The sequence below is a fragment of the Lampetra planeri genome, chromosome 41 (genome assembly GCF_965212315.1).
Source record: "Lampetra planeri chromosome 41, kcLamPlan1.2.h2, whole genome shotgun sequence".
Taxonomy (NCBI): domain Eukaryota; kingdom Metazoa; phylum Chordata; class Hyperoartia; order Petromyzontiformes; family Petromyzontidae; genus Lampetra; species Lampetra planeri.
The window spans coordinates 10,717,077-10,729,280 of record NC_136147.1 but is presented as its reverse complement, the minus strand read 5'-3'; the positions used below and the strand labels follow the sequence as shown (position 1 = coordinate 10,729,280).

Genomic DNA, 12,204 nt, shown 5'->3' with positions numbered 1-12,204 from the left:
AAGGCCGGCGCAGTGCAGGAGTGGGTGGCCAATACCATGTCCGACGGACACGCATTTACACTCACAGGTCAATGAGAGATGAGATATTCTTTTCCTGAAAACGACCGCTGGTGTTGCGATTGAAACGTCATAGTTTTTTGTTATTTTCTTGGAACCTATCTATGTGACTTTACCGAAAGACCCAATAGTATGAATTCCTGCAGTCACGAAAGCTTTAAGTCAAGATTTCAGAGATGAGATAATTGTAAAATCCAAATTGCTCCCTCGGCTGATATTTATACAATAGAGCCTGTCTGCTCCTTCTCAACACTCGGATTGCTTAGCCATCTCACTCGACAAGGCAAACTTAGAGCACGTGTTTGATAGTGGATGCATGCCCACGCCCGTGCATATGGTGGTACTCATCTCTGTGGGTGACCCTGTGTTGGTGGTGATAATTCCACATTCATGTGGCAAAAGCCAGTCTCTCCAATGGACACTGTTGACTTCCCACAGTGGTGGATCATTTTATCAACCCTGGAAGTATGACTTACTCAGTAAAAACCTCAGACTTAGTCCACCATTTTGTCACGATTTAAATTAGTACAGTATGACATATTGAACTGGTATGGTTATTATGAACTAGCTTTACTACCCGGCTTCGCCCGGGACTTGGATTCACGATGCACGGCCGCCTTTATCTCCCCAGTGGCAATGTTCACACATCACACCAGTTACTCGTTTGAGGCTGAGTCGACCTTGGGGTGGCCCAGGAGCGGTTGAAATAATCGTCACCAGTGGTGGCCATGAGCGGGAATCCAACTCGGGATACCGGGTTCGTAGCGCAGCGCGCTAACCACTACACTACAATGCGTTACGCTTCCACATGTCACGTGACAGATTTGCCGTCACACTACACTTGCCGTGCAAAAAATATATGCATTATTGAGCTCCCCCCCCCCCCCCAATAAAAAAACGAAAGTGTATTTTTCTAATTTTTGCACGGTGTACAGTCTGTAAAGTACCCACATGGCAAATTTGCAGTTTGTTGCATGTCGGGAAGTATGCTAAACATTTTGAACAGACACACATATTCACAACTTTGCCTTTTATATATGTAATAAAAGACTTGACCACGATCTCTGGCTCAGTGTCCTTTATTTGGTCCGTACTGTATTACCCACACGGCTGTCTCTTCTTATTCTCTCAGTGCTGGTTCCGATGTCACTCCAGTCACCATCAGCAGCCCCGCTGCTGTTCTTTGTCGCTCTTGCAGCCCCCACAGCAGCTCCGCTGCTGTTACTCACTCTCAGCCCCCCTTGGCTGTAATCGCTGCTGTTACTCCGCAGCGCTGACAGCCTCGTGCTGTCTCTCTCTCTCTTCGTCGCTCCTGCGACTCTCTGCAGCCACACCGCTGCCTCTAACACACAGCCTTCCTGGCTGTACTCTGGAGTCGGCTCCCGCTCGCCGGCGGTGCCCCCCTCCTCTCATTCGCCCTCGTGGCCTCACCCTTTTCTATTCACAACCCGACTGACTTCTCTTTCCGGTTTACCCACTTAAGGACCCCAACCTTTCACCCACGTCACCTGGCTCCGCCTCCTTGTGACGTCACATCCGGAAGGTCGCTTTCGCCCGCATTACACCACCCTCCCCCATAGAAAAAACCCAGCCGACCTCGGCTGAACAATACCAAAGCGTAATGCGGTGAACCGACCTTCCCCCTTAAAGGACACTAAGCATGTAATATAACAACAAGAACAACAACAGCACAAAGCACAACAACGCACATCCGCATGTCGTACACGACAGCCACCCGGCCCCAGGGTAGTGGAGATGATGTAATTCCGGGCCGCTTAAGAAAACCCCAATAATTACCCAAATAACCGCGATGGACGCCCCAGTATTTACATTTTAACAACAATATTATTTACACGTGAAAACAACAACAACAAAAAAATGTCTGCTCTTACCCACCAGCAGTCCTCCCTTGAGGACCAGCACAGACCTCAGACGTACACAGCATGTACCCACAGTCACTCTCAACAAACCAACAACCCCTAATCGCACACCCTCGCGTGGAGAGAGCCACGCTCCCCAGCGGTAACGTTTAATTCGCCGTAACCCTCACCGTGGTCGTCAACCCACGGCAACATCCATTTACCATACTCTCAGCTAGTGCCATTTCGGGGATGAGCAGCACTCAGCCATGCTCCTCCCTTACTATCCCATCAGCGATGGACACACACCAGCCTTGCCAAAAATAATGACGTTGCAACGTCAACAAAGTCTTCTGCACCCCTAAATGCAATAGTGTGTCACAATGGAGAGTTCTCATCAACTCGAATCGCAAGGACGTTGGTAGCACCACACGCCAGCTTTCCTGGAACCCTTCTCGCCACATAAGCAGACCATCTCGGAGAGCGGTTCGCGGCCCCACAGCCGTACTCGGACTCCCATTGTCCCTCATAGACCGCTTCCGCATGGACAACAACAACTCATCCATCATTTGTTCCCGAATCCAGACAGACCGCAGCAGATTCGAAACCCCGTCAGTCGGTCCCGGTTCCATCGGAGTATCCGACTTCTCGACGGCCAACGTAAGCGGCTGAGGGGGGTTTAGAATCGGCGAACACCTATGCGTCCCCGACGCACATTTACAAGGGGCGCGCCCTGGTAATCTGGAAAGTGCGTCAGCGTTCGCATGGCGCACTCCCTTCCGATGTTGAATTTGGAAGGAAAATGCCTGTAGCGTGTCCAACCAACGTGCCCACTGTCCCGATGGCTGGTCCATTTTAAGTGCATATTGCAAGGCCGCATGATCCGTACGCACAATAAAAGAACGACCGTAAAGGTACGGTCGAAATTGCCGTAGGAAAACCCAACCGCCAAAAGTTCTCTACGAGTGACACAGTAGCGTGTTTCCGCAGGCGACAAGACTCGGCTACCATACGCCACGACGCGCTCTACGCCCCCTTTAGACTGTGATAATACCGCCCCATTACCTGTGTCACTCGCGTCCGTATCAAGAATGAAAGGGCGATCAAAATCGGGATAATCCAATGTCGGAGCCGTAGCCAATAGATCACGCAGACTCCGAAAGGCCGCCTCTTCCGGCTGTCCCCAAACAAATTTCCGTCCTTTACCCGTAAGGAGATGCAAGGGCCTCGCAATCGTCGCAAAACCCGGCACAAATCTTCGGTAATACGAGGCAAATCCCAAAAACCGCCGAACATCCCCCACGGTGGCCGGAGTCGGCCAATCCCGGACGCACGCCGTCTTTTCCGGATCCGTGGACACCCCCTCAGCACTCACAATGTGCCCCAGATAACGGACGGACCGTTGCAGTAGGTGGCATTTCTTTGGTTTAAATTTTAAATTCGCAGAGCGCATCCTCGTGAACACTGTCTCCAGCCGTGTTAAATGTTCCTCAAATGTGCGGCTGAAGACAATGATATCGTCCAAATATATAAGACACATCTGCCACTGCAACCCCGTCAAACGAGCTCCATCAATCTTTGAAATGCGCTTCATAGCCAAGGGAAGATCAATCCCTCGGCAAGGCCAGATATCAACGACCCCCCCCCCCACGGGGTAATGTTCTCTTATAGAGACAATAACGCCCTAACCCAAAACCCGTGAGCCCCCGGCACACCAGGTTCAGTCTGCCACCGCACAACTGAACCATGACTCCCCGAGCCATATGAGCACACGGCCCATTAGTTAAAGACATACCACGGAGGTTTCGCCTCCGGGCTGTCAGGTCAGCCATCAGCCATAGGCCGACGTGACCACCACTCGTGCATCACCCAATCAACAATGGCAGGCATAACAGATGGAATATTTGCCCCACCGAGGTTTTTTTCCGCGCGCTCAAAATGGCGGCCCTTTCCGCAAAGCGCATCGACGCCATACCCCGCGTGTGCGCAAAATGGCGGCCCAACGTGCGAACACGTGGCCAGTTTTCTCCATTCGTGCACCCCAGCTTCCCTTTGCTGGGGGTCACAAATTGCTTCCCCCGTCTTATTGTAACAATCCCAACAACGATAGACGCACAGCCCCAGCTTGCTGCGCGCAGCAGTCATATCGGGGAATTTTTAACCAATATTTTACCAACCACATTGGTTACACAACCCAACTCGCAAAGCAACTCGTGGCTGCATGCGACCAACCGAATACGCGACGCAACTTGGCGCCAATTTACGGTCCCATTAGCATTAACCTTTGAGACACCCACAACGGCGTCATCACGCACCCTCAAAGCGCGCTCTCTCTCTCACAAAGCGCCGTTACCCATAATATACACAAAATCGCGTGTACATAACATCCATACGACCAAATAATAGGGTCCCCCTCGAATTTGTTACCAATTTCCAAACAGGTACGCACAATTAATAACATCCCAACCCCAATAGTCAATCAATGCATCGCACCCCATAACCGTACAGAACGGTGTAACAGCACATACAGTCAGCATATCGCGATCACACGCGCACATTTAAGCACAATAGCAAGCCGATCTGCAGATAACCAACACACCATGAATCCAGTCGTAACATTGCAGCAACAACACAAATATTCTCTCTCTTGCAACAACCACATCGCACATAGCACCTCGCAGCACAATACACCAAAAAATATATATATATTTTCCAATTAAGCCCATCGCACAAGGTAACCCACGAGATGATACAGCGCAAGATACCCGACGCTCCCGAGTTAATAATTAACTTCGCCATCAATATAACAACTCCACACCGCAGCGCACACACACAATTTAACACTCAGCAAGCACAGCATACTCTCCGTCCATTCTCAACACACGTACACACTTTAATTGACACCGAGCAACAAGCAGATAGCGCGTTCATCGTTATTACACACACATACCCACAGTCCGAACCGCGCTCCGCACAATCGAGTCATGAGAGAAAACAAAATCGCCCCCACCCGGCCCTCGAAAGATGGGTGAGGTGTGTGTAAAGGCCGGGTGCGTATCGTTACGACCCGCCCGGGGCTGCAGCAAGAAGAGGACGGCAGGGCGGCAACTTGAGTCGTCTCGCAGAACTCGTTCGGCGACTTGACTGCTCCGTTGTCACGCACCCGAGCCAGGACGGGAGAGCTCCCGCCCCAGCAGCTGTAGCGTCGTCGTCCTCTCCTCGCAGCTCCCCCTCGCAAAACAGCAGCTCACAGCAGGCTGCTCTCCCCGCGGCACCTCCAGATGGCAGCGCAAGGCTGCCTCTCCGCCGCGATGTTGAAGATGGCGGCGTCTCCCCGCCGCGGTGAAGACAAGATGGCGGCTTCCCGCCGTTTCTCCCCTGCCACGCCCAAGATGGCGTCTTCGTGCCGCGTGGCAGATGGCGCTGGCAGCGCAGGCAAGGCGTCGGCCTGCAGACCACCATCGGCTCTCCCCACTGCCGTCGTCGGCGTGGTGAGCTCACACGGTTTCGCCAGCACGATTTTCCAGGTCTCCAGCTGCGCCATCTGTCTCAATCGTAAGTCGGATGATGTAGCAGATGATGGCACAGGAATATTCTTTCTTCCGAGCCGTCTTGACAAGCCGTTTCACTTCTGACACCAGTGTAATAAAAGACTTGACCACGATCTCTGGCTCAGTGTCCTTTATTTGGTCCATACTGTATTACCCACACGGCTGTCTCTTCTTATTCTCTCAGTGCTGGTTCCGATGTCACTCCAGTCACCATCAGCAACCCCGCTGCTGTTCTTTGTCGCTCTTGCAGCCCCCACAGCAGCTCCGCTGCTGTTACTCACTCTCAGCCCCCCTTGGCTGTAATCGCTGCTGTTACTCCGCAGCGCTGACAGCCTCGTGCTGTCTCTCTCTCTCTTCGTCGCTCCTGCGACTCTCTGCAGCCACACCGCTGCCTCTAACACACAGCCTTCCTGGCTGTACTCTGGGGTCGGCTCCCGCTCGCCGGCGGTGCCCCCCTCCTCTCATTTGCCCTCGTGGCCTCACCCTTTTCTATTCACAACCCGACTGACTTCTCTTTCCGGTTTACCCACTTAAGGACCCCAACCTTTCACCCACGTCACCTGGCTCCGCCTCCTTGTGACGTCACATCCGGAAGGTCGCTTTCGCCCGCATTACATATATATGGAGATTACAGAACTTAGATTGCCAGGTCCATAGCATAGTGCGCCACCACTCCCCCTGTGTTTGATTCCTCACCTTTATTATAGATTAAAGTTTTTATCTTGGTTAATTGTAACTCATGAATGCATTATTCCTAAAATTAGATCGTGTCGTTACACAGTAATGCCAATTTTCAGCTATACCCTCCACAACCTGACAGAGCTAATCAAATCAAGTTGTTACATCATGGGACAAATATGTCAATTGATAGTTTTTTTTAGCAAACCGGAGGAAGAGGAATGTTGAAAAGCCTAAGCAAAATAGTGACAATTGTGTACAACATTTCACTGGAGATTACATCCAGCATCATCAGATGTTACCAACACATTTTGGAGGGTATAGCTGAAAATTAACATCATACCTACACGGATATAGCTCAAAAGCAACTACTGTAATTATTAAATATTGGTCGTGAAAGCCTCAGTATAAAATTACGAAAGCATATTTACACATGTTAAGCTACGAAAAAACATCACACAGGAAGGTTCAGGGAGAAAGCTATCTTCAGTGTAAACCACTTCTTTGCCAGTTTTTTTCCACATGCACAAAGAAAATAGGTGGAGTATGTCGCTATTGCTAAAGGTTAAAAACAACGATAAAGGTAAAAGTCCACGTTTCTTTGCTAGTGTTGACTTTAGTGAAAAAACACTATCATAAATGTTTACAGCTATTGAGATGGGTCAGAGCTCAGAGTGCTGAACAACAAAAGCATATCAACTTATATTTTGTTCTGCACTTCATTTTGATAAATCCCACCAGAATGGATAAAGTGCTGCACCTTTGTGTGAACCAGTGGATGCTTGGATTTTAGAAGTTAGTTCTGTAATATCCACTTTTATGTGCCATTCTCTAACACAATGCTCTGCGAGGAATATGAATGGTTTCTTCACCTCATGACTTTACACCAATATAGGTGGAATACCACTGCAGAGGTGGAACGATGCGATGAGCTAATGTGCAGGAGTGAGATGGATTATTGCATCTGTAGTGACATCGAGGATGGCCCTGTATGGTACCAGCTCGGAAGGGCCGTGGGCATGCAATGCATTGTCATCGTGTACACCCCGTGGTGGGTGTAGTAACAGCCCTAGCGGGGCTTGGCGAGCGCTGGGATAGCGCAGGTACGATGCATAGCGTGCAGTGCGTTCTCCCACGAGTGTCAGCCTAAGGACAGGGTTGGCACTCTGGTTGACCCTGCAGACACGTGATCTAGTGTCCACAGAGAGGCCCCCAGGTGGGGGGACTAGGGGGTGATCAAGTGTCCCGGGAGAGCTCTCGAGAGGGATCGAGGAGGAGCTAGAAGGCTGTAGAAGGTGGGCGGGGCCAGGGGCAGAGCGGCCCCGACCCGTAGGGGGATATAAGGCGGGTTCCCTGAGAGGGACCTGGGTCGCTGCATTCTACAAGCTGAAGCTCCACGTCCACCAGCTGAAGCTCTACATCTCAAGCTGGAAGCTCTACGTCCTAGAGGGCAAACACGTGGTCGCGGACCCGAGTGAGGGCCCGATCCATCATAGCAGTGACTCCTCTGTATAGAGTGGTTAACTGGGTGGTCACCATCCTAGGCTGTATCTGGTGAAGGGGCAGTTACCCCTTTGTGTTACGTGGTACAAATAAATATGTTGTCTCTAAAAGGATCAACGTCTGCGACTCAGTTGGACTCGCTACACATCAATAGACTGTGATGGGCGATGATAACTTGGGAAAGCCTTCATCCAGTAGTGTATAGATCATGGCTGTTGATGATGATGAAAGGGAAAAGAGTGGAAGATCTGAGGACGATGAGGATAATCATCTGGAGAGCAATCCAAACATTCAAAGCAGCGCAGAAGGTGCAACACTCCAGACTGGTCTTGGGGTTGATTTTTTGTTTCACCAGGAGGCCAAGGTTGCCAGGGAGGTGTCCGAACAGGAGGAAGTGGCGCGGGTGACAGAGGCGTAGCTAGGATATTTTGCGCCCGGGGACGAACTATAAAATTCCCCCCCCCCCCCCGTTTAAATCACATTTTCCTATTACATCGAATAAGGAATAACAATTTAAATTTTAATGAAACATTGTATTTAAAGAAGCAAATTTATAGAAATTATATTACATGGCTCACTCAGTCACTGTCGTAGACTGGTTGTCAGTCTACAAAAGATACATTTTTGTTGATTTCACTGTCGCAAACTGGTCAATCACGTAATCAACATCTGTTTTTTCCAATGTTTCTCTTTCAACGCTAAGAAGAGCAAGATCGCTGAGACTATTTTGTCCCATTGAAGCATGCAAATACGACTAAATAAGTTTCAATTTGCTGAACGACCGCTCACAGCTTGCAATTAAAACTGCTTTTGTTAATAACATTTGCAGTGAAATTCGCAAATTCGGAAATATGTCGTCTCCATAAAACACAATAAAACCAAGAAGATCCAAAGGAGTTTCTGGTAGAACTTCATTCCGGTTACTGAGCAGCATTTTTCAATCTCCAATTTCTGTGAAAAGTTAGTGGCCACTGATGTCGGTGTCATAGAAATTTCCAAAATCTGTGCAATTTCGACGAATTGCATCGACATCTGTGTTGGATAGAAGAGTTTTGACGTCCAGCAGAAATCAAAATTTTGTGTTCAGGTCTTTTAGTCGTAAAAACCGTGTTGACATCTCCTGTTGAAGTCGATAAAATACGCTCTTCATAACGCGCACAATTTCTTCTTCTGCTGAAAGTCCTGCATCTCTTGCCAGTTCTCCTGGCATCTTCCGACATCGCCTAATTCTTCTGTCCACATCGATCCCCCAGGCTGTGCATCTTGTTTTGGCGTTTTCTACAGCAACTTGGCTCAAATCATCACGAAGCTTGACAAATTCATGCTCCAAAAATTCAAGATCAGTTGCTGCTTCCTTGAAATTCATAGTAGGATCCTGTAAGAGCTTCTGAACATGATACATTTTTCCAAAAATGACATTCCAGAAATGTAATAAAACTATGAAGTTAAAATGTAATACGCATGCCTGTAACTGTTCTGCATCACTTCTGGTTTCAGGCGTCATAGTTACGTCCTCCGATAATTTGTCTAGCAGCCCTACTAGTTCATCCAGTCCTTCATAGATAGCTTTAACAGCTTCTGATCGTGCAGTCCAGCGTGTTTCAGACTCCAGCTTTACTGTGATGGGCACAGCTTTTTTTTTAACTCTTCCCAACGAATTGTTGAACGAGAGAAAAACAAATATAAACTTTCAACTGTTCCAAAAAATGTGACAAGTGGATCCTGTTTAGCTGAGTGTACTCCTGCTAAGTTTAAGCTGTGGTTGTCACAGTTGACAAACAATGCTCTGTGATTTTTGTCACATATTCGTTGTTGAAGGCCGGATATATGCCCAGTCATCACAGCAGCATTGTCATAACATTGTGCCCGACAGTCGGCTAGAGGTATGTTGTCAGATTTCAGTCTCTCGACGATGGCTCTTTCTAGGCTTGCTGCATCTTTTGCATGTATCTCGATATAACCTAAAAATGATTCTTTGATAGTTCCTTTTTTAGTATGAAAATCCACATCCACAAATCTTATGACCTGAGAAAGCTGTTCCCGATGTCCTAGATCAGTTGAGTGAAGTAAGATACCGTAGTACTTGTTTTTCCTGATATCACTCAACAATTGGTTCTTTACAGTCGATGCAAGTATGTGGATAAATTCATTCTGGATTTCCGGTGACAAATAAGAAACTGATCCCGGATTTTCTCCTGCGTGCTGTGCGTGTTTTGCTAACAATGAGTCATACTGCGCAACCAGTTTGATCAGCGCGAGAAAGTTTCCAACATTTTTTTTCATCCGCATTTAAATTTTCCTCATGGCCATGTCGTGCCAAATTTTGTGAAACCATAAACTTAATACAGGTGAGTATTTTTTGCAATATATCTCGCCGTTGTTTTTCCAAATGAATCTGAGCTTGAACCACTGCGTCAATTTCAGTACCATCAATTATCCTTTGTTCGGCTTCCTTCCATGTAGTAAAAGCTGTGCGGTGGCTAGGATTGTTTTCATGAGAATTACGTTTTTCTGGCTTTCTCCACTTGTTGAAACCGTTTGTTAACTCAAACGAAGCTCGTGAGTTTGAACTCGATTATGTAAATAATAGACAACAGAAACAGTAAACAGCTTTATTGATTGGTGAATATAATAGCCACGAACGAGTCACTTCCTCTGTTCGCTAGTCGGCGTTTAAACCATGACTAGCAGGAAGTACCCGGCGTTGCCCGGGTTTTTAAAATATTTCAAAACTACTCTTAATAAAGTAACTGCAGTGCGTACTGACTGTGGTGGTACCTGCTTTCACTGCATCAGTGCATACTGTGGTGGTACCTGCTATGATTACAGCAGTACATGCTGACTCTATAGCAGTATTTATGGACTGTATAGCACAAAGTACTCACCTGTCAGAGTGGCGTGGTGAGGCCTAGTCCCGTGCAGAGCCTCCGGCCTCGCCTAGATTACCCAGCCGGCCAAGGTGTCACCTTGGCAGGCTGGGGTTGGGCTGCTACCCCTGCCCCCCCCCCCAGCCACGATCTCCTCGGCCGCTCTGCAGTAATAAATAATAAGTATAACCCGTAAAACAAAGTTTTTCACTATAAATTCTTTATATGCGTGGCAGCGAACTTAATATAAAGGATTTAAAAATATATTCGCCTGTGAAGGACGCGGGGATCGATCCCGCGACCTTTGGCATGGGAAGCGAGGGCGCTACCAACTGCGCTACTCCGCCACGCCCTCGATGAACGGGCCAATCGCAGCGCTAGGAAAACCAAACGGACCAATCGTGTCTCGCAAATCCCTCACATTTCGTCCAATGAAACTGCGTATGGTCCGGCGACACACAGACAGACAGACACACACACAGACACACACACAGACAGACAGATTTGCGATTTTATATATATAGATGAAGATGATGTAATTGAACGTGCGTGGGCTGCTGCGGTTGCTGCAGCCGCCTGGAGCATGGTGTCACTAATAAGAACTAAAAATAGGCCGTTGTAGTTTCCGCCACCAAAAAACAGACCAGTGAAAGACTGCGCCTGTCTGTTGTTTGGGACGTTCTTCCATGTAAGTTCTTAATAGGCGCGCGTACCAAAATGTAATTACATGAAATGTAGGCTGTGTGTGGCGGGATATATCAACTTTTAGGTTGAGGTGTAGATTTGTGCAGTAGTTTCAAGGCTGCCGCGCCCGCCGCAATAAGTTATAATGTAACGTTGTAAGCCTCATTTTGGCGCCCCTTTACCTTGGCGCCCGGGGACATATGATCCCCCCTGCCCCCCCCCCCCTAGCTACGCCTCTGGGGGGTGACATATTCGCAGCGTGGGCATCTGCACTGTTATTGTATCGTTCTTACCCGCCCCTACTGGATATCTGTGAAAGAGCTTTATAGTTCAACGGATTCCTCCAGTATAATTATATCTTCTGATCTCGTAACAGACCTCAGGTTAAGTCGGGATCCAGTTAAGAAGGCAGTTTGATCATTGATGGGTGGAAGTCACAAGTCTGGTGCCAATATTTTGGACCTCACGACAGAGTTTTGCACCAAGAAATTTGCTCCAAAGTGCAACACAAACGTGCTGGTGTTTGGTTGAGATATGAACCACGTGGACAGCATCAGAGGACAAGTTGTTATAGTCAACTAAATAGATACGCAGATAATTTCTCCCTCATATATCCGTCTCTCCACATATAAACCAAAAGTACAGTATTTCTTGCACAATTTAAAATGCATCAATGCTATTTATATTCCCCATATTGACCCCAAATCTTGTTTTGTGTTGTATAGTTCGGTCAACCTTCGGACTTTGGATTTCAACTCAACAGTCATTGCTCTAATCACTCGTGGACTGTAAACATGAACAATTCACCCGATAGCACTCTAACCTGCTCTCACTCGCCTCCAATACTCGTTAGGGGTTGACTCGGCCCATTTCCCTTCCAGGTCGATAAAGTAGTTACCATTTTGTAGGGAAGTCAACAGTGGTTTTCCTGTGGAGAGACTCGCTCCCCTGTGGAGAGACTCGCTCCCCTGTGGAGAGACTCGCTCCCCTGTGGAGAGACTCGCT

The 12,204-nt window shown here is 48.2% G+C and overlaps 2 protein-coding genes across 4 annotated transcripts in view; one reads left to right on the top strand and one right to left on the bottom strand.

Annotated features, from left to right (window-relative positions):
- Positions 1-12,204, top strand: part of LOC144732212 (annexin-B12-like) — a 246,943-nt gene that overhangs the window by 183,219 nt on the left and 51,520 nt on the right. The gene's annotated exons all lie outside the window — the stretch shown is intronic.
- CYP4V2 (cytochrome P450 family 4 subfamily V member 2) overlaps positions 1-12,204 on the bottom strand; it is a 52,372-nt gene that overhangs the window by 35,408 nt on the left and 4,760 nt on the right. The gene's annotated exons all lie outside the window — the stretch shown is intronic.